Source organism: Panthera pardus, unplaced genomic scaffold (genome assembly GCF_024362965.1).
Source record: "Panthera pardus isolate Hobbes unplaced genomic scaffold, ASM2436296v1 HiC_scaffold_20, whole genome shotgun sequence".
In the NCBI taxonomy this organism is placed as follows: Eukaryota; Metazoa; Chordata; class Mammalia; order Carnivora; family Felidae; genus Panthera; species Panthera pardus.
This window is the reverse complement of record NW_026526766.1, coordinates 38260901-38284007: the sequence shown is the minus strand read 5'-3', so window position 1 is coordinate 38284007 and position 23107 is coordinate 38260901.

The following is a 23107-nucleotide window of genomic DNA, read 5'->3' as shown; positions in this document are numbered from 1 at the left end:
TCTTCGTGACCCCCCCCCCCAACAGGATAATGATGGCAACGATAACAATAACTATAACCGTGACGAGAGTAATAACGATGTGTTTAATTTCGGCACCAACGGGTATGTAGCTGCGGGAGTAGCAATGTGGTGTGGCACGTCCGTGGGCTCCATACATCAGAACGGTGGTCCAGTTGGAAGCATGAAAACCAACCTTACAAGCCACGAAACGTAAGAGGACACGTTCTTGTTGTGTTTCTGGGCATCTTGGTAAAGCAGATTTTGATTGGTTTGGCGAGGCAACTGGAGCCCTTCCTTGCTGGAGGTGTACTGTCGAGGTTGTCTTGGATCTGGCCAGGGAGCCTGTCATCTGAGAATGGCGTGGCATGTGTGATTTAGTGCCTTTGTTCTTATCTCAGGCCAGTGAATAGAGGAGTTGAAAGGACGCCTGCAGGGAGACAGGAGTAAATAGCCCTTTTTTTTTGGCCTAGGTGTGGGAATGTCAGAACTATCATCACCTGCTTTCAGCAGCCCCGGTGTGTTGTTTCATGTCAGTGACAGGTATTCTGGAATGCATTAGATTTGTGCAAAGACGGTCCTCAGTTTTGTCTACGGGGAACTAACGTTTAACGTTGCCCCTTTCTAAAGAGAGTTATTTGTAAGGCGGGATTGTCCTCCGTTACCTCAAGAGGAAAAAAAAAAAAAAGATCAGCAGCAAGAAATTTTCTAAATGAAAGAGCATGAAAACTAGGCAGAGCAAATGTTTTAAAAGTGACTTTTGTGTACTTGATATTGCTGTTGCTTTTCCCTTTCAAAATATAGGTAGGTAGTCCACATTGTTCATTTTGGTGTCAATTAGAAAAAAAATTGTATTATTTGTCTCAGAATTGTGCTTAGCGGTGAAGTACTGAAAGTTCAATCATAGGCCCTTAAAAAGGATTCTGTCCAAAAGGAGGCATATCTATGGTAGTGATCTCAGAATTTTCTCACTAAAAATGTTTCTAGAAGTTTCTACAAGTACCACCGTGGAAAGACTGCTTTAGGCAGCTTCTGTGGGGAGCTTCAACTGTTTGACACTGGGCATTTTTTCAGAGGGTGTGTCCTTTGGGAATACTTTGTGATCCCTTCTCCTTCCCTCCCCCACCCTCCTCCTCTTTACTTGTGGACATAGTTTCAGGAACAAGCACACTTACCCTTGGAAAACATACTTTTTCTCTCATTTCTTTTCTTATTGGTGGACTAGAAATCATGATATTTCTTTTTCACCTGAGTCTACCTTGAAATATTTGACATTCAGAGTTCCACTCCCCTGAACTTCATTACCCCAAAGGAACAAGATTGACCTTGCTTTGGAAAATTCAAAGAGGTAACTGTATATAAAGCATCGACACTGTCCACGGGATAATCTCTCAAGAAATGGTGATAGTTGTACATGTGTGTTATATCCTGGTAGACACAGAGCAATATAAATTTAAAAGCTTTCCTAAATAGCCTTCAGTTTTCATTTTTGTGTAATCTTGTCTTTTTCTTCTAAAGTTGGGTGCAAATCAACTTACGCTGAAATTTCAGTTGTCATACAACCCATAATTTCCATATCCTCATATAACTCTCCTGTTAATTACTAAATATTCTTTTTTAAATATAGACTAATTTTTAACCTAAACGCTTCTCAGCACTTTGTTTGTTTATTTATTTATTTATTTTTAGAGAGAGAGCCTGAGCAGGGGAGAGGGGCAGAGGGAGAGAGAGAGCCCATGCTGAGCCCAACGAAGGGCTGAATCCCACAACCCTGAGATCACGACCTGAGCCAAAATCAACGTTTGGACGCTCAGTCGACTGAACCAGCCAGGCGCCCCACGTCTCAGTACTTTAAACGGAAAGCTATTATCATTTGCCATTAATATGAAGTAACTACAAGCAAAAACTACATTATTAAATTCTGTCAAGATACTCTTGCCTACCAAAGGTCGGAAGGCCTGCTCGCTTTGCTAGAAAGGGAGAATGGCAAATGTCGGAATGGTAGTAATAATTCAGTGGAAACTCTTTTCTTAAAGGAACTGAAAGAAAACGTTTTTCATTATGTAATTCAGTATTTTCTAGAGCCTCATCAGCGCCACCTACCCCATAGGTGTCTTTGTCTATAGGCTCCTTTTTTAAAATGTGAAAGCAAGCCAGTCAATTCCTGTTCTTCAGAGTATTCTTGTTAACGAGGTTAGAATTTTCTTTATAAGGCTCTAACACTGGGATTGGGTCATCACGTTTTGGCATTGCATTTTGGCAATCCGAGTTTGAAATAAAGGACAAATGACATAAATTAATGAAGTAAAATTAATGCTGTGGTAATATTAAATAAGGCTAATGCCTCTTGCACCTGGAGGGCTATGCAGATGGCAGGCATACCTAATTATGCACCCCGCTGCCTTTAAGTGCACTGATAAAAAATCTCTCAACTGAGTATAAAATATGTTCCTTCACTGGCACCAGACAAGTTTTGAGTGAGGCAACGCAACCTGACATCCTTCTTTTTTAAGGAAAAAAGGTGATTCTGTAAGTGAAATGAAATAGTGAAATATTTACCTAATTTAAAAAATAAGTCCTTCCTCACAGTCATGATCTTTTTCCTTTCTGTGAATATTAAAATATATGTCCCATAAGAAAGGATTGCTCTCAAACCAGCAAGGCAGTACTTAAGTTTACATTTTACTGGCTACACGTTAGTTCAAAAGATAAATTTACTAATTGAATATTTAATAGGTTTACTTGATCGGCCAGTCATCGCTCAGATATTAATAAACCTTCAACATTTTAAGAAGTAGCTAGCTACTCTTGAAAATATGTCAGTATAATGAAACATATAGACAATATGTTTTGTTATGGGAATTTCAGAGACGTCACCGAACTTTTTAAATTTTTTTTTTTTAATTTTTTTAACGTTATTTATTTTTGAGACAGACAGAGACAAAGCATGAACGGGGGAGGGGCAGAGAGAGAGGAAGACACAGAATCGGAAGCAGGCTCCAGTCTCCGAGCCATCAGCCCAGAGCCGGACGTGGGGCCAAGGCTCGAACTCACGGAGTGCGAGATCATGACCTGAGTTGAGGTCGGACGCTTAACCGACTGAGCCACCCAGGCGCCCCTGAGCTTTTTAAAACTTAACTGTGAGTTCTCTGCATTTAAGGAATGTGAATTTTCATGAGCTTTCTTTTGTGGCCGGTGGATACCTGTGCAGTTAAAAGGACACCCAGCATCTTCTAGTTTTAGCTTCACAGTGGTTTTTTAAACGCCTTTATGAAATTTGTATACATACCTATTATTTCCCTTACGATCAGATATGTATTTGTTACTCACATTTTAAAAATAAAAGGACAATCTATCCTTCTTCAGACGTTGTTTCCACCGAAACAGGAGATCTGGTGCCAGATATTCACTGTATGATAAAGGACCCTGACCCACCTTTAAAAAAAGTCTGGGGAAAGAACAGAAAAAGAGTGGAGGGTTTTTTAGGCCAAGGGGCATATAATTTCTTCATCTTTTAATCTCAGGATTAATAAATAAAGGAATTGTACATTTAAAATCTATTTTTGTAATTTTTATTGGCATTTGGATAACAAACGATGTGAATTATTTCCACCCCATTCATCTACGTTTATTGCGAGGGACCTGGCTAGTTTTCCTTCTATTCAGTAGTTGATGCTTTTTTTAGTTTTTCCTCTCTGTATGTTACAGGTATTTATGTAATGAAGACGTCAAAGTCTCAACACTCACTTTGACTGTCTTGCATGAATGTAAGTCATAGGTGATCAATGTCTTCTGCTGAAGGAATTCTAGATTTCTCTGAAATAGAGTGTGAAGAGCCTGAGCCTTCATCTCCTAATCCCTGGATTCATACCCTGGCTTGGCTGCCACAGGGCAAGTAGCTGACCTCTCTCTCTGAGCCTCTGCCTTCTTGACTGTAAAATGGGAATAATAGCATCTTCTTCAAAGTTCTGTTCCTATCAAATGATATGAAGTGTCTACACATGATGGCACTTGAAAAATGGTAAAGTCCATGAACTCAAGGGCTATGACGATGCACGTAGAATTGTGGGGGCCGTATGGAGTATGCTGTCACTAGTATTGGTTTATATTTTGACTTTAAAAATAACCTTGTAAAGTGCCCCTTACTTTCTCACTCTAGTAATTTCCTTATCATTTCTGCTAGAATAGGAAACAGAAGCAAAAACAATTCCAGGAGAAGTAAGAGCTGCAGAGTCTCATTGGTTGGTGAAATGCATGTGCCACTCCTTAATATTGTAAATAAGATGTATTTGGGATGGGAATTATTTAAACCCAGTGGGAGTTTTTATCATCAATCTAGCCACATCACTAGCATCATCCATAAATATCTAGTTTTAAAAATAAATGGGAAATTGTACAATATCCATCACTCACATAATCTATCTTCCTTAGTCCTCTGTGTTAAATTGGGATAGATTTTATGTTCATCCTCCTTTTCATGCACAATCCCGTCTCAGAAGGGAGAGAACAAAGAAGAAACTAGTTTGGTAGACTAAACAGTCTTCTAGAAGGAAGTTGGTAAGTCTGAATGTCTTCCAGGTATTCCTTTCTTTCATATTAAATCATATTTCTTAAGCGACTGATACTAAACTGGATGGGGAAATGTAAGGTGAAAGTTACATGTAGTACTAATGGTTATTTTATTTTTTTTAATTTTTAATTTTTGAGTTTCTAAGGATTCAAGGAAAGGGGATTTAATTTTCTTTTTTTAATGTTTATTCATTTTTGAGAGAGAAACAGAACATGAGCAAGGAGGGGCAGAGAGAGAGGGAGACACAGAATCTGAAGCAGGCTCCACGCTCTAAGCTGTCAGCACAGAGCCCTCTGTGGGGCTTGAGCTCACGAACTGTGAGGTCATGACCTGAGCTGAAGTCAGATGCTTCACTGCTTAACCCCCTGAGCCACCCAGGCATCCTGGGGATTTACATTTAAACAGAACTTCTCCCAAGTGATGATCACATTTCACAATAAATAAGCTTCAAGGTCTGTGTAAGTTCATACCATTTAAGATTTAGGTGAGGGTAGGGAAAGTAGAAACTTTTATTTTCTTTTTTTCTCTTCTCTTCTCTTCTCTTCTCTTCTCTTCTCTTCTCTTCTCTTCTCTTCTCTTCTTTCCTTTTCTTTTCTTCTTTTCTTTTCTTTTCTTTTCTTTTCTTTTCTTTTCTTTTCTTTTTTTTAAAGAGAAAGAGAGAGAGTCAGGGAGCATGAACAGGGGAGGGACAGAGGGAGAGAGGGAGAATCCCAATCAGGCTCCACACTCAGCATAGGACCCAACGCAGGGCTGGATCCCAAGACCCAGGGATCGTGACCTGAGCTGAAATCAGGAGTCAGCTGCTCAACCGACTGAGCCCCCCAGGTGCTCCAGAAAATAGAGACTTCTATTTGGGATACTGCACACTTTTCTTTGGGTGTGATGAAGGGTAGTGTTTTTCTGAACTGGAGAGCAGACCGATTTATAGGTTTGTACATTGAATAGGGTAAGCTTCAAAAACATTCTCAATCTCCATATGCTAATAAAATAGTTTATGAATATTTATAAAAGAAACCATGTTTTTTGATTATCTAAATATTAGACTCTAGCAAAGGGTCAAGAATCACCCTTAAACATTTAAAGAATTGCGATCCCAGAGAATACAGTGTGTTTAACCACCTGATAGATAGATGTGCCCGTGAGAAGTTGTGATGGCAGGGGCGCCTAGGTGGCTCAGTTGGTTAAACAGCCAACTCTTGATTTTGGCTCAGTTCATTATCTCACCATGTGTGAGATGGAACCTGGAGTTAAGCCCCACGTCCAGAAGCCCAGAGTCCAGTTAGTGCTAATAGCATGGAGCTTCCTTGGGATTCTCTCTCTTTGCCCCTCCCCAACGTGTGCATGGGTTCATGTGCGCTCTCTCTCTCTCTCTCTCAAAATAAGCAAATCAACTTATAAATAAAGTAAGTAAGTAAAATGAAGTTGTGATAGCAAGTCCTAAAGTGTGCAAGTCTTTGGTGAACTTTCCTCTGTGACCGTGCATCATCTTTTTTTGTGACATATTTACCATGATGTTAATACTAGAAAGAGAGCTTATCTATTTTTCACCTTCCACGTGAAAAACAAGAAAAAGATAATTAAAATTAACTTGACTTTCCATATGGGGACTCTGAATACTGGAGAGAATAGAAATTTAGTTACTAAAGAATTTGAATGGGATTGTGGAAAATGTTCTAAAATTCAAAGGAGTAAAAAAATGGGATTGGATTCATTAATCTTTACTAGGGCCAGATAGTTTCTCTAAATGTATTCATGGGAATAATACCTTCTACCCAGGTTTTTGAAAATCAAAAAGCTTTTTTAAAGTTTAAAAGCATACCTCATTGTTGCATATTAGCTAAACCACACATTTATAGCTATTTTGATTAAAAGTTATCACATTATCCAACATTGTCTATATATGCTGTCATTTTCCTGTTGTACAGCCCTAGAAATGAAACATCCTTACTGATGCAGTGCTTTATTAATGAATCACATATATCCCATTTTTTCCAGTGTATGAGGTGGTATATAATTCTTATTTTGCAATATGTATATGTTTGTGTATATATATGTATATGTATACATACACACACATACATATACATACACTTATATACATATACATGCATATACACACATAAACATATATACATATACGTATATACATAAACACATATATACATATATATGTAACATATATATAATTTAAAAATATCTATATTTCATATATATAAAAACATGTTATGTATATTATATAGTAACATATATATAATTTTAAAAAATACATATATACATATATACATATACATATATACATATACATATATACATATATATGTAACATATATATAATTTTAAAATATATATTTTATATATAAAAACATATACGTTATATATATTATATAGTAACATACATAATTTTAAAAATACATATATACATATATATTACATACATACATATATGTGTGTGTGTATATATATATATATATAATTATAAAAATATATTCACAATAGATCCATTGAAGAACAATCCCACATCCATTCCCACGTATGCTATTTCCATTGTTTTTATCTTCGCTGTGTCTTGGATATACATGTTTTATTGGAAATGATTGTACTTTGTTGCTTTATTTTATCTACATTATGGGCTTTATTACTATACTGAACATAATATTAGCTCAGGAGTTTTGCTTAACAATGGTAAGAGGGCTGAGGGAGAAAAAGAAGAAGGATGGGAGGAAGAAGGAAAAAGGTATTTTATTTTATTTTATTTTATTTTATTTTATTTTATTTATTTATTTTTTAAAGGGAAAAAGTTAGCTTAGAGGAAAGGGGAAGATCATTGGCTCCAAGCCTATTCTGATAAAATGTCTACCATTATATATGAAGGTTAAATAGAGGCTTCCTCAGAGCCCATGGAAAACAAAAGGGCAAGGTCAATTCTAATTTGAATTTGAGGACAAAGAGAACTTATAAAACCTCACATTTTGCATATACTTACCAAGGGCTTCATAAGTGTTTAGTGACTAAAGATAAATGGATGGTATAGTCATTTTGGGACAGACTAAGATAGATCAAGAAAAAACAAACCAAGAATTACGCCAATGGGGGGAATTGCTGGCTTGTATCTTCTCTTTCCCTTCTTTTTAAACATTTTGTTTAACTTTGGGAAAATGAGACTAAGAGAACGATGGTAAGTCATGGCTATTTTTCACTCTGAGGAAATAGAAAAAATTGCTCACAGTCAAAGGCACGAAGGGCAGATTGTCATTGTTGCTTATTTCTGTAGACATTGCCAAAACTTAAGTCCAATGGATGCTTTCCAGGGGGAACGGATGGTATCCAGGTAGATGCTGGCAGTATGGTTTAAACCTTTCTGGAATTTGAATTCTTCTTAATTGGAGTTGTTCACCAAGATAGTCTTTATCATAAAAAAGAAAATACGTGTATCTCCTTAAATCAAACCCACTTTATACAGCATATCAAAATGAGTGCCCTATCTTCTGGACAAACAATAAATCTTTATAAAACTTAGCACCTGGGCCTTCTCAATCTCCTTGACTTTTATCTTAGGAAATGGTAACGATAATCAGAATAGTCCATTCCAATGGTGCTTGGTACCATGCAAGGAAAATATTATTTCCTCTGCCCTTCAGCCTGTGAACCATCCAAAGTCCTCTGAGAAGCATCACGACAGATGGGCTGAGAGAAGAAATGAAGTAAAGCCAAAAATCTAGATATTTCAGATGAAATTAGTTTTCTGGATTAAATCACTCAGTAAGTGTCACAGTCTCCCAGATAGTTCTCTTAGGATAGATTTGGCTACAGGTATAATCAAAATAAAGTACTAACAAAAAACTGAACACACAGGGCTATGGATTAGATATTTGATAAATAAGCTGAGTGTTGACAACCAGAATAGTCTTTGGGCCAGGAAGTATTTTCTTACCTATATTCTGCATGAAGTGTCTAGACAGTGAATGTTTACTAGAAGTAGATGATTGAGGGAGGCTCAGTGACTGCAAAGACATCCTCTGTGGGATCTTGCCCAGCCTTGCCTTCTCCCCACACCAAGCAACTCTTCCTCTAGTGAAGGATATTCGTGCATTCTTCACACCCCAATGCAGCACGTCCCTTGAAGCACTGACATGCTTCCCGTCCACATGATTATCATTGCTTTTGTTTAGGACTGTAGGAAGAATGATTCTTTGCCTCTCTCAGAGAAACAAGTAGGTGCCAAGTTCCTGGAAACAAAAGGGCGTGGTCTTTAGTTTGGATCAGTACAAGTGGAAAAGGGCGATGCTGGCAAGCCTTTCCTTTAGAAGGATCACAGCATGAAGTATCCGAGTTAAGACGAGTGGACTGAGAGATCATTGCGTAACACTAGGCTGAGAGGGAAAGGACAATCTGATTCTAACAGTCAAGGGAAGCCTTCGCTTCCAATCTATTGTTTTGCCACAAAGACTGAAGCCCACAGCTCACTCCCATGATTTTATTAACATTTCATCCAGAAGAGGTACTTGCAACCCCTTCTTGACAAATATAAAGCAAACAGAATCCACGAGACTTAAGTGACTTGAATAGTTTCGTGAAGTCTTATTTTCCCCTAGTTTTCCATCATTAAACATGACATCCCTGAAGACTACGCCTTTTCTACCCATAGCTTATTTATCAACTTTCCACTCTCTTTCGCTTTCTTGTGGGCCCCCTCCAGATTCCCAAATACAAATTTTATGGTAGATTTGAACTCTATGGTGGATTTTCATAAAGGCATGATCAATAGGTAAACCCCCATTTATATGTAGTACAAATATAAATGCACCATAGTCCAAGAAACGCCACAGTCTGGCAACCGAATAATAAAACTAAAAGGAGTCTAAATATTTATTTCCTTTATGAAATCTTAAATGCTACGCTCATTAAATCTTCTTCAAATTCTTTGTTGGCCTGTATCTTCTCTTAATCTTCTACTCTCAAAGAAATGATTAAAACTGACATCGCCTCCCCTACTCGTTCTCTGATACTTTCCTCTCCCTATGTGCTGCCCCATTTCTTTCTTCCACCTTCAAGCCGGAATGACCACTTGTGCCTGCCAGGCATGGCAAGTTGACCTGGGACTGCTGGACAACCTAGAAGTTCCATGTACTCCTTGACTGTCACGGAGGGTAGCACAGAGTAACCCCTAGGAAATACATTGAATCTCTAACTCTGACAACTTTTCTCGGTAAAAATCATCCCATTACCTGGTTTCAGCACGTAAATAAGTGATAGCGAGCAAAAATAAAAAGCTTGGGGGATTGTATAGGGAAGGCAAACCAGGATATGTGAGTTATGTAGAGAGCAGTGCACAGGCATGTGGGGGGGGACTATATTTGGAAATGTAAATAAGTGTGTCTTCTATATATTTCTTATCTTTTCCCCCTTGCCCCCCTTTCCATTCGTCCCCTCTCTCTCTTTCTTTCTCTCCTAATCAAAAAGCCATTTTCCCCTGCCCCAGACCACACTGAACTATAAGCAGAGTCTCAGAGTGGTTGATGGCAGAAATGTTAAAGCAAAATGTCTGGGTGCCTAACGCATAATTTTTCACTCCACAGAGCTCCATCAGAATGAGGCTTGTGAGGGGGAAGGAATAAAGGCATGAGAGGCCTGAAATGAGGAGGTGGGGAAGAGTCCTCAGCATAAGGACCAGGAGGCTGGGGGTAGAGACTAAGTGACCCGTTGTCCTTGAGTGATGATCCCTGGTCGCCAGCTCACATGCGGGTGGCCAACAGTGCACCCACTGTATCTCTCCTCCCCACCCCATCACCTGTGGACAATGCACCATGTGACAGAACCAGTCTTGGTAAGTCCCCCAACTGAAAGAGGAGGCATTGGACGGCTTGGGTGAGTTTGGTGACATGGAAGGAAAAAAAACAAAAAACAAAAAACACAATTCTTCCTGCCTTTCATTAAGGACATGGGCGTATTTCATTACCAGCTAGGAAATTCTCTAAGGGGTAGGGCAACAAGGCTTATGGCACTTCTGTTTCCTACAATGAAAATTTCTGAGTCCCTATGCACAAAGGCTATCTCCAGCTTCCAACTGGCTGCTGTTTCACCATTTTATCTGGGGATAGTTGGGGATGAAGAAGGTACTGGTTGAAGATAGGCCTTAGGGGGTATTTTACCACTGCTCTAGCCAATGGTTAGACCGCCCTGCACCCAGACTGGCTTGTTAAGGGAAAAACCTTCCTTCCTTGAACTGCAAAGATAATTCAGTAGTGCCCTCCTCCCCTGGGCCCTGGCAGAGGTCTCTCTTCAGTTTCAAATATGGCCTGCCCTGCATTTGTCATTGTTGTCATCTGCCCATGCTTTGAATGAGATAGAGATACACCTCCGGCTTACCTTAGTGTCTGTCCTTTCTTGCTCTCTCCTTATCTGGGTTGGGAGCGCAGGTTGCCCTAATGCCATATGTTTGTCCGCTGACCCAAACCTGCCCTTTGCACTTTCAGGGTTCGCCCATCGTTCTGACGGGATGGGTCCTCCTGCCGTGTGTCCGGCCACTCCTCTCTGCTGCTTTATAAGATGGGTTCCCTCACCTCCAAATATTTAACTCACAAAGTGGATCAGCATGTTTGCAGTTTTTAACCAAATAAATAAATAAACAAACACTACTAATGCTGTATTCTGTTAATAGTTGAAATCAATTGCCTAGAAAAGCTAGTGTTGGGGATGTGTCAGAAGCTAATGTTTGAAGAAAAGAAGGCTTCACTGAGGAGTAAAACACTTTTGCAGAGATTTTGCAGAAAACCTCTTGCCGTGCAAGAGCTCTAGAAGTGAAGAAAGTACTGGCTCTTTCTGAGTCCTGATTTCGACTTTCAAATGCGTGGCTTCTGTTGTCTTTGATCTACATGTATCACAGTGCTTGGACCAGTTGTTCAAAACTACCACTTGCTGCCCACATGCGTCTCAGGCTTTCCACTGGTTAGAAAAACAAGTCCGTGCTTTGCTCAGTATTTGAGGCATCTACAACCTGGCCCCAAGTTTCCCATCTAACTCCAGAGTTTCATTCTGATGGAAACCTAGGCCTATTGTTCTCTTTATAATTTTCCAAACGAGATTGACATAGGCTGGCCTTTACGTTCCTATTTATACTTAGCTTTGTTCTGGAATGACCTTATCCTCAAACATGCCCCTGGGTTATTCATTCTTTAAGTTCTAGCTCAAAAAAAATTTTTTTTTTTTATTTTTCACGAATTTTTCTATTTAATGGGCTAATATACATTACAGTGCTTCTCATGGACGGTGTACCTAGAATATAATGAACGCTCAGAAAATAGGAACTATTATTAATCAGAATTCGTCTTTCTTCTTGTGCTTATAAAATTGTGTCTCTGGCACAGTATTTTTCAAATGTGATATATTCACAAACCATCCACGGTCCAAAGATAAATGGCTGAAACATTGCTAAAACACAGTTAAAGAGATCTGTTTTGCGTTTGATTTATCAGAACGTCAAATATAGCAATATATTGTAAATCGCCACTGACTGTGGATACCATTTTCCAAACCCACTTGGCCAAAAATATCTAGTGAGGCTCAAGTTCTAAGGAATACCTTTTTGGGAGCACACCTCTCCCACACTAGACTTTGATTTGACAGAGTAATTCAGCTGTATATTCTCTTCCCCAACAGATTTTTGAGCTTTTGGGCAGAAGGATTGGGTCTCCTTCAGTTTTTTAACCCACAGAGTGAAACAGGACATAATACATTCTTTTTTTCTTCCTGAGAGAGAAAGATTTTTTTTTTCCCCCTAAAGGAACTGGATAGGGGTTGTGCTTTTATTTTTGAGGAATTAACTGAGTTGTGAGTGGTGAAAAGGAAACCCTCTGTGCATGGTCTAACCTGCAGCAAACATGGAGCTGGAGAGGGAAACATTGGGTTAGCTGTTGGCATAACCGTTAAGTTGCAGCAAAATAATTTAGTTGATATTGGAGGATTAGGTGTAGAATACAAGCCAGTCCTTTAATGGTAAAATGTGTTTGCAAGTTGGCTGTTCTTACTGGGTAAGTTCCTGTGCTTGGGTATATTTTCATACTCCAATTACCTACCATCTCTCTAGCTTGTCAAATTTGGCCCAAACATGGATCATATTCTATGGGCCTGGCACGGTGTTATTAATATGACTAAACAACATGCCTGGAAATTTCTGATTTTCAATAAGATTAAAGATTGTAAATTGGGAAAGAATGCAGTTCAACGCAATAATGTTATACATGAGTAATCTTCAAAATTACCAGTAATCTGTGGTAAAACTGGGACTAAAAGTCTCAAGTTTTCTGACAGTCAGTGGCTCTCTTAATTTACCGCACGTATATGAAAATGATGTTTTTAAAAGGGTTCATTTAAATAATTTCTAATAATAGTATCGTACCATATTAGCTTAATTCAAGGAAAATGAGCCCGATGCATCTTGGCTTATCTTGTTCATTTGAAGTTGGGATAAAGAAGACGAATAAGTAATAGCTGATTGTTATCATTAACATATTGAACCGTCCTCCCCAAAGTTCAGACATTAAGCCACTGGAATTCATAGCCATCAATATATAGAAATTTCCAGCAGGAAGTTACTTGAAAGATCTTTTCAATTCAAGTCTTTCTTTGACAGATGAGGAAGCTACATATGACTAACTTGCTCAAAAAGTATTAAATAAAGATCATGGTTTCCTAAATGGTATCTGTGATTTGGAGTTCATTTAACTTTTATCTGCCCTACCCACGGTAATATAAGGCAAATGCCCCGTCAGTTTCTTATCATGCCAACAACTAAGCCTTGGGACAGTTACACAAAAGCAAAACTAAGCTAAATGATACTTTGATTACTATTGTGGTTATTATTGGCACAGTTTCCCTACATAACCTTGATTAAATGTCTAGGTTTGTATAATAGGGATTAAAATATCAGAATATAAAATAGAGCCATTTTGTGGTAATTTAATATGTTGTGCAGTTTAAAAAGTATCTGTACATAGAATCAGTTGGATTATATGTGATTACAAAGTACACTCAGTACATGGAAACGCATTAGAAATTGATCAATATAGATTAGCAAGGAACACTATTAAGATGTTTTAGTGTAAGTTTCTAAAAAGTGCAAGTCCTATTTGAAGGGAAAATTTAGGAATAAGGGAATTAAGGATTAGCCTACGGTTTTCAGAGACACAATAAATAAATGTAAAAGATGAAATAAACTTGCGCCCACATTAAAATCTATGGCTTACCCCAGGAGCATCACCGTTTAGGTTTCAGTATGCGGGTTCAGGTGTGCGCATACAGTACAACAGTGACACCACCGGGCCAGATTTATCTTCATTCCTGAGCTCCAGACTGTAAAAAGAGAGCTAGATGTTTAGGACAAGTGGAGACACTTGAGGAAAATGTGCCTACATTTCTGAAACTGCGCTATTGGGTTGGGTGGGGGTGGGGGGGGAGAGGGGGGAGGGAAGCACTTTCCTGTGATGCTTTTATGGTGCTGATTCTGTGCTTGGTATGCTTCCTTCGTGACCTGAAAAAATAAGGGACCAGATGATAACTGTGACTGATGCAGTAAAATATGGCCGCCCCGGAGACGTCAGGAAACGTTAATTGGTTAAAGACCTTTCCATTTAGTTTAAATTCTCAAAGGAAAAAAAAAGCTGCTAGAGAATAAAGGAAATCCATGAAACGGTTTAATATTTTCTGGAGTCCAAGCCCACCAGAGGGCAGTAGAGTCCATGCTCTTTGGGTTGTCTCCATTACCCTCCCCACCCCTGAATTCCCGCCCCCAACCTTTTCTCCATCCCCAGCCCAGCCTTCTCCTTCTGAGTAGCTAAATGGATTCTTCAGGAAAGGTTTTTGTTTTGTTTTGTTTTTCTCATTTCTAAATACGGGAACATTGTATTTCCTCAGATTCATACCTAAGACACAAAGCAGAGTAGAATGTGATAGATACCCCTTTCCAAATTTGAGAGTTTGATTAGCTCCTTTTGAAGTAAATGCTTAGGGCAAAAAGAAGAGTACATTTAGGCTTTTCTGTGTTATTGAAAAATTACTAAGCACTAGATCAATTAATTTTTCAGTCCTTTTTTTTTTTTTTAAGTTTATTTCTTTATCTTGAGAGAGAGAGAGAGAGAGAGCAAGTGCAGAAGTGGGAAGGGGCAGAGAGAGGGAGAGACAGAATCCTAAGCAGGCTCTGCACCATCAACTCATCAATGCAGAGCCCGATGTGGGGCTTGAACTCATGAACCCTGAGATCATGACCTGAGCTGAAATCAAGAGTTGGACACTTAACCGACTGAGTCACCCAGGCGCCCCAATTGTTCAGTCCTTAAGAAAATCTTCCATTCCTGAAAATATACCTTAGGGTCAGAAAATATAGGTGATAACGCCAAGCTCTTTGTAATCTGAATAAGAAATTCTATATGAAGAGCATTACAACAATAGCCTCATGAAATACTTGATACTTAGAAGCCTGGCTTTTCACTGATGCTATTATCGCATGCCACGGCTAGAATTTAAAAGAGAAAAGTGGCTTTTTAAAATCATCGTTTTCCATTGTCTTTCTCTTTCTCTCCTAACAAAAGGAAGATTTTCACTTCTGCTAAAAAGAAAGATTTGGCTGCAATTTTTCTTTGACTTATTTTAGACAGATTTCATAAGTGTTTATTTTGTATTTTACCCAATAAAGATTATGTTGTAATATGTCACTGATAAAAATCCATTTTTCTAGGTTCTGCTTTCAGCTCTATCAGTGATTGTCACTGTAGTCTTCAGCATTTTGTACATAAACTTTTCTCTGAAGGATAAAAAAAATACGTAGCTAGTATCTTTGGCCTTGGAACACTTAGAAGTAAATTTTTCTACAAACATACTTACAGAAATGGTAATTTTACCATTTGAGAAATGGAATGCCATGGAGAAACATTTTGAACAAATATGGGATTTCCTTAGAAAACTTAGACATGGTTAGACTTATACTTAAAAAAATTTTTTTTAACATTTATTTATTATTGAGATACAGAGAGAGACAGAGCATGAGCATGGAAGGGGCAGAGAGAGGAGGAGACCCAGAATCCGCAGCAGGCTCCAGGCTCCGAGCTGTCAGCACAGAGCCAGACGCGGGGCCCTAATTCACGAACCGGGAGATCATGACCTGAGCCGAAGTCGGACGCTCAACCGACTGAGCCACCCAGGCTCCCTGACCTATACTTTTGAATAACTATTTATTCCCAAGAGCAGGGCTGGGCATAGAGCACATGGTCCCTGTGTCCAACAAAAATTAGCACATTAAGTATATCTGAATTCTAAACATTATGCTGGACACTCTTATTCTTCCTTATAGGAGCTAAAGTCTCTAGATTAATAAATGTTTGACATTGATAACTCTACGCCAAATTAATTTTAACACCTGTATTTGCTAATGTTAAAGTTTCCACTCTGCACACAAACGTGCTCTCTGCCACGTATGTTTCTCCAACTAAAGAGAAGTGGATTATTTTAGCGGAGAAGCTTTAAACAGACGGTGAGATTATTGCAAACAAACTATAGTGTCTCAAAGACAGTGCTGTCAGTTACTGGCTTTGGTGATGAATCTGCTCCAAAATTCCTGTATGTTATAACCAAAAACCATTGCTTTTATAATTCCATAGTGTTGTGTTCTGCCCCTTCTGCATAAATTCACTTCGGAGATTTGCAACGGATTTGATTCTGGATGTGACCTAGGGGTTGACAAATAACTTCCTGGAAAGGCTTTGCAAGGAGAGCTGTTGAGACGAAAATCCTCCTGGCTCAGTCTAACTATCTCCTTGGTGTATAAGTCTGTTATTACTCATGCACTGTTGTTTTACGTTGGTCCTTCTTAGGAAACTACAAGGACGTGATCGCAAGGAGACAGTGTGCTCGTATCAAAGCAACCTACTGATAATTTTAAAGGGGACTCCCTGGGAGATAGTCACAGTGGATTCTGACATTTCTGTCTTTAAAAAAATACAAGTTAACCTCCAATATATTACCTTTATCTCCTTAGAACAGATTAGACCTTGGAGCAGAGCATTGGTATTTCAGGTATGAAGACCTGCATTTGTGCAATGACTTTTCTGGAATTGGAAGCCTGTCAGGACTGTTTATCTCATGAATATCGCCCAAATTGAATGAGATATTTTCTTTGGCAACTTTTCCCGAGGAGGGTTTTTTGTTTTTTTTGTTTTTTTATAGGGGAGAGAGGTCTGTGAAAGAATCCTTTTCCTCCCTATGGATAAGATGATTGCTCAAATGAGATGCTTGAAAACATTCAGCTGGAAGGGATAACCTCAGCCCAATGTGGAATCCAGTTCGACGAGCATTCCAATTTGTCCAACTTTGCAAAGCTTCTGTCGGTTGACTCTGGGGCCCAGCCTGCCCCGGAGAGTAACAGTCGATTAATCCTCTTCTAGTGGGGCACAGTGTAATAGTTCAACCATCCTCCGTTATCTGCTGCATTAGTTCTTGGTGGCCTCCAATGCGTTAGCTTTTTGCCCAAAACTCCAGTTTCCTATTCAACCATTATTTACTCGGGGCTTAAGATGACTCAGTTCACTCAGATGTGTTATAAAATGGAATGCTAAAAACACTCATGTGGGGGCGCCTGGGTGGCTCAGTCGGTTAAGCGGCCGACTTCGGCTCAGGTCATGATCTCGCGGTCCGTGAGTTCGAGCCCCGCGTCAGGCTCTATGCTGACAGCTCAGAGCCTGGAGCCTGTTTCGGATTCTGTGTCTCCCTCTCTCTCTGCTCCTCCCCTGTTCATGCTCTGTCTCTCGCTGTCTCAAAAATAAATAAACGTTAAAAAAAAAAAATTAAAAAAAAAAACACTCATGTGATGAGGGCAATGATCTCCATTTTACATATGAGGAAAATAAAGATCAGGTAGTTGAATAATTGGTCTAAGGTCACACAGGTTAAAAAGAGGCAGAATAGGAATCAAAGCCACATCTTTTGACTTCATTGCCACTCTTATTTTTGCCAGAAGTGTAGCTGTAGCTACATTCCTGGAGGCAAAAAATGGTATGAACCCGACTAAAACAGGATTTGAAAGCACAAGCCAGGTTCAAGGGTCATCGTTACTAAATGGGAACAGTTGCATAAACCCCCAACAAGCCTTCTTGCACCCACAGACCCTATCCTGCCCTCAACCACCTCATTACAGCTCGGAATGCAACTGTTCTGCTCAAGTCTTGAAACAGGAAGGTTGCGCCACGATTCATGCCTAATAAGTGCCAGTGATTCTGCCGCTATTTTATAGAGCAGCAAAACAAGTTTCAGCAACCCAGATCTTTATCGGCTTCGGCTGAAAAGCCCAGTTACATTTTAATCTCAGTTATATAAATGATTGTTTTGAAAGCAAGCTGGCACATCTCTAGAAGGATTTTTTTTCTCCCTTTAACGCCCATTAATTCTTTTTTTTTTTTTTTTTTTTTTTTTTTTGAAGTAAAGAACAAATGGAGGTACAGTGAGCATAGGGAATGATGTAGATCTCACCATGGAACGGATGCCCTGGTCAAGATGTTTTGTGGAGTTAGACAAACTGGAGCTAAAATCACTGTTAACAAGGCATATTTATATTCAGTAAAATGTACCAGGTTTAACTGTCGATCTGAATGAATTTTGATAAATCTCCACGCCAATCACTTCCAGTATCTCCCCAAATTTGATTGTGTCCGTTTTCAGTCAAGTGTCCTTCCCCCGCAGTGACCACATCCCGTCACAGACAACCACTGACCTGTTTTCTGTCACTACAGATTAGTTTTTCTTTAATTTTTTAACGTTTATTCATTTTTGACAGAGACAGAGAAGCAGAGAGAGAGGGAGACACACAGAATCTGAAGCAGGCTCTAGGCTCTGAGCTGTCAGCATAGAACCCATCGCTGGGCTCGAACCCATGAACTGTGAGATCATGACCTGAGCTGAAGTCAGATGCTTAACCAACTGAGCCACCCAGGTGCCCCTAGTTTTTCTTTATTAGAATTTCATATGTGGGCATCTGGGCGGCTCAATCAGTTAAGCGTCGACTCTTGAGTTTGGCTCAGGTCATGACAGCACAGAGCCTGCTTGGGATTCTCTCTCTCCCTCTCTCTCTGCCCCTCCCTTGCTCATGCTCTCTCTCTCTCAAAATGAATAAAATAAATTAAAAAAATGAAGAAATCAAAGAATTCCATATGGATGAAATCATATATATTATGTATTCTCTTTGTATTGGCTTCTACTGCTCAGCTTGTTTTTGAGATCGTCTATATGGTATGTATCAGGAGTACGTTTCTCAGTGGTATTTCACTGCTGGGGTAGCTACAGTCTATTTATTTGTACCACTGTGGTTGACATTTAAGTTTTCAGCTATGATAAATGAAGACTCTATGATGATTCGTGAGAAAGCTTTTGTGTTGATATAACATTTGTATTTCTTCAATAAAACCTACAAGTAGAATTGCTGGGTCAAGAGAAAAGTGTGTGTGTGTGTGTGTGTGTAAAATTTTATAGGGAACTTCTAAGCTGTACCACTTTATGTTCCCACAGCCAAGTATGAGACGTTTAGTTTCTTGATATCCTTGCCAATACTTGGTATGGTTAGGCATTTTAATTGTGGTCGTTCCAATAGGCATGTAGCAGTGTTACACTGCAGCCTTAATTTGCATTTCCCTCATGAATAATGATGTTGGGTAACTTTTCATGTGCTTATTAACTCTATAGATCTTCTCGGGTGAAGTATTCATATCTGTCTTGCACATTCAAAAATTGTGGCTTGTTTTTCTTTAAAAATTATTTTTGGGGTGCCTGGGTGGCTCAGTCGGTTAAGCGGCCGACTTCGGCTCAGGTCACGATCTCGCGGTCCGTGAGTTCAAGCCCCGCGTTGGGCTCTGTGCTGACAGCTCAGAGCCTGGAGCCTGTTTCAGATTCTGTGTCTCCCTCTCTCTGACCCTCCCCCATTCATGCTCTGTCTCTCTCTGTCTCAAAAATAAATAAACGTTAAAAAAATTATTTTTAATGTTTATTTTTGAGAGAGATAGACACAGTGCAAGCAGGGGAGGGGCAGAGAGAGAGGGAGAGACACAGAATCCGAAGCAGGCTCCAGGCTCTGAACTCTCAGCACAGAGCCCCACACGGGGCTTGAACTCACAAACCGCGAGATCGTGACCTGAGCCAAAGTCGGACACTTAACTGACTGGGCCACCCTGGCGCCCCTGTTTTTCTTATATTGAGTTTTGAGAGTTCTGTATATATATTTGATGCAAGTCCTTTGTTTTATATATATATGTATATATATATGTACATATATATATATACATACATGTATATACATACATATATACATACGTATATATACATACACATATACACATGTATATACATATACATATATATACATACATACGTATATATACGTACATATATATACATATATACATATATATGTATGTATATATATATTTGATGCAAATATATATATTTGATGCAAGTCCTTTGTTTTATATATATGTGTGTATATACGTATGTATATATACACATATACATATACATATATATGTGTATATATATATATATACATATATTTTTTCATCTTTGTCTAGTTTTCTCTTCATTCTCTCACCACTATCTTTCAGAGAGCAAGAAGTTTGATTTCAATAAAGCCCAATTATTAATTTGTTCTTGTATACATCATGCATCTCAAAAACTATGTCTAACTCAAAGTCACAATGATTTTCTCATATCTTTTTTCATAAATTTATAATAGTTTTAAGTTTGACATTTAGTTCTGTGATCCATTTTGATTTAATTTTCATATGTGGTGTGAGGTATGTATCCAAGTTCATTTTTAAAGTGTGGATGTTCAGTTGTTGTAGCACCATTGGTGGAAAGGACTGTCCTTTCTCCCCTGAATTATCTTTGCACCACTGGGGAAGATCAGCTGTTCATTTATGTGCCAGTCTATTTCTGTTCAATTATTTCACTATTTTTACATACATACAAAAGTATTCACTATTCTAGCTTTAAAAGAAGCGTTGAAATATAGTAGTATTAATCCTCCACCTTTGTTTTTAATTTTCAAAGTGCTTTTGGCTATTCTGAGCACTTTTCATTTCCATAGCAGTTTTAGAATCAAATTTTCAATTTCTACAAATAAGCCTTTGATGATTTTGAATGGATTATTATGAATATATAAATCAACTTGAGGTGAAGTGACACTTTAACAACATTGAGTCTTTTGACTCATGAGCAAAGTCTGTTTCTTCTTCCTCCTTTTTTTTAAGTTTATTTATTTTTGAGAGGAATGGGGGGAGAGTGTGAACAGGGGAGGAGCAGAAAAAGAGGGAGAGACACAAAGGCTTTTGTCAGCACAAAGCCTGATGCAGGGCTCCAACTCACAAGCCGTGAGATCATGACGTGAGCTGAAGTTGGACACTCAACCGACTGAGCCCCCCGGGCACTCCTATTTCTTCTTTATTTAAATATCTAAGACACCTTTTATAGTTTCTGGAGTTCAAGTCTTTCACATCTTTTGTGAGGTTTATCTCTCCTCAGTGTTTTATATTTTTGATGCTATTTTAATGGGTATCGTTTTCTAAATTTCAATTTCTGGTTCTTTTCGGCTACTATATAGCCATGCAATTTTATATATTGATCTTGTAGCATTCAAACTTACTAAATCTCTTACTATTTCTAGTAGCTTCTTTGCAGATTTCATTTAATTTCTATATAGGCAATCATATCATCTGTGAATAAAAACAGTTTTATTTTTACCTTTCTAGTATGGATAATTTTAATTTATTTTTCATGTCTTATTGCATTAGCTATAAGGTCCAGTGTAATATTGAATAGAAGTGGTGAGAGTTCACTCATTTCCTTGTCCTGTTTAATTTCTTTCTTTCTTTCTTTTTTTTTTTTTTTTTTTTTTTTGCTATTTGGCATGATATAGCTGTAGGTTTTTTTAGTAAAAGGCGAAAGATTTATACGATCTGAAGAGAAACCAGAGTGCTGTAGGTTTTTTTGTCTATTCCCTTTATCAGGTTTAGGATGTTCCCTCTTTTCCTAGTTTGGTGGGAGTTTTAATCAGTATCTTAGATTTTGTTCAGTGATTCTTCTGTGTCTTCTGAGTTGAAATTTTTTTAAGCATATTAATATGTTGAAGTACCTTAATTTATTTATTTTCAAATGTTCAACCAACCTTGAATTCCTGTGATAAATCTAACTTTGATTATAATGTATTATGTTTTTATATATTGTTCAATTAAACTTGCTATATTTTGTTTAGAAATTTTACATATATGTTCATGGGTAATATCAGTCTATGGTTTTCTTGTATGTCTTTGTATTTTGTTATCAGAATAACATGGTCTTCATCAACTAAATTGAGGAATATTCTTTTTAATTTTTTGGAAGAGTTTATATAGAATTGGTATTATTTCTTCTTTAAATGGTAGAATTTATTAGTGAAGCCATCTGGGTCTAGTGTTTTCTTTGTGGAAAGACTTTCAACTACAAATTAATGTGCAATCCACTTTTGTTGGGTGGAGTGGTCCATAAATGGATCAAATGGATTGAAAATTTGGTTCAGATAGGGATATTGCAATCTCTTACTGAAATTGTAGGTTTGTCTATTTTTTCTTTGTAGTTCTGTTTCTTTTGTATTCATGTATTTTGAAATCAAATTATTAGTTGCAAGAACATTTAAAATTGCTATGTCCTCTTGATGAACTAATCCCTTTGTCATTTCTAAATGAAATTATTAAGCTCTAATAATATGCTTTGCTTTGAAATCTATGTCTGATATTAATATAGCTACTTCATATTTCTATTCATTAGCGCTATTGTATCTTTCCTTATCCCGTTTCTGAATTGTTTATTTCATGTGAGCTAAATTTCTTATAGGCAGCATATAGTTGGGTCTTACTTTTCTATCTGAAAATCCTTTTTTTTTTTTTTAATTGGGATAGTTAGACCATTGATATTTAATATGAAAATCATATGATTAGTTTTAAACCCATCATCTTGCTGTTTGTCTTTTCTTTGCCTCTGGTCTTTATTCCATTTTCCTTGTTTATGTATTCTTTTGCACTAGTTAAATATTTTTATAGTTACATGTTACCTGCCATTAGTTATACACTATAGCTCTTTATTTTGCTATTTTAGTGATTTATGGTATTCATCTTTAAGTTATCATACTCTATCTTCTGTCATGTGTTAATTTATAGATTTTTGTCAAATTTGGAATAAATGGTCATTATTACTGAAATATTTTCATCATCATCCTTTTTTTCTGGGACTCCAATTATATGTACATTAACCCACTTAATATTTTCTCAGTCAGCGTTCATTTCCCCAGTTTTTTCTCTTTGTGTGCTTCAGTTTGTCATTCTCTATTCCTTTATCTTTAATTTTAGTGCTCTTCTGTAGTGTCTGTCATTAACCATGTCCAGCAAATTTTTAAAATTTCAGATATCTTTTAGTTTTAGAAATATTTGTTTCTTTTCTCTTTTTTTTTGATGTCAGATTTTCTTTTAAATCTTGAGCAGA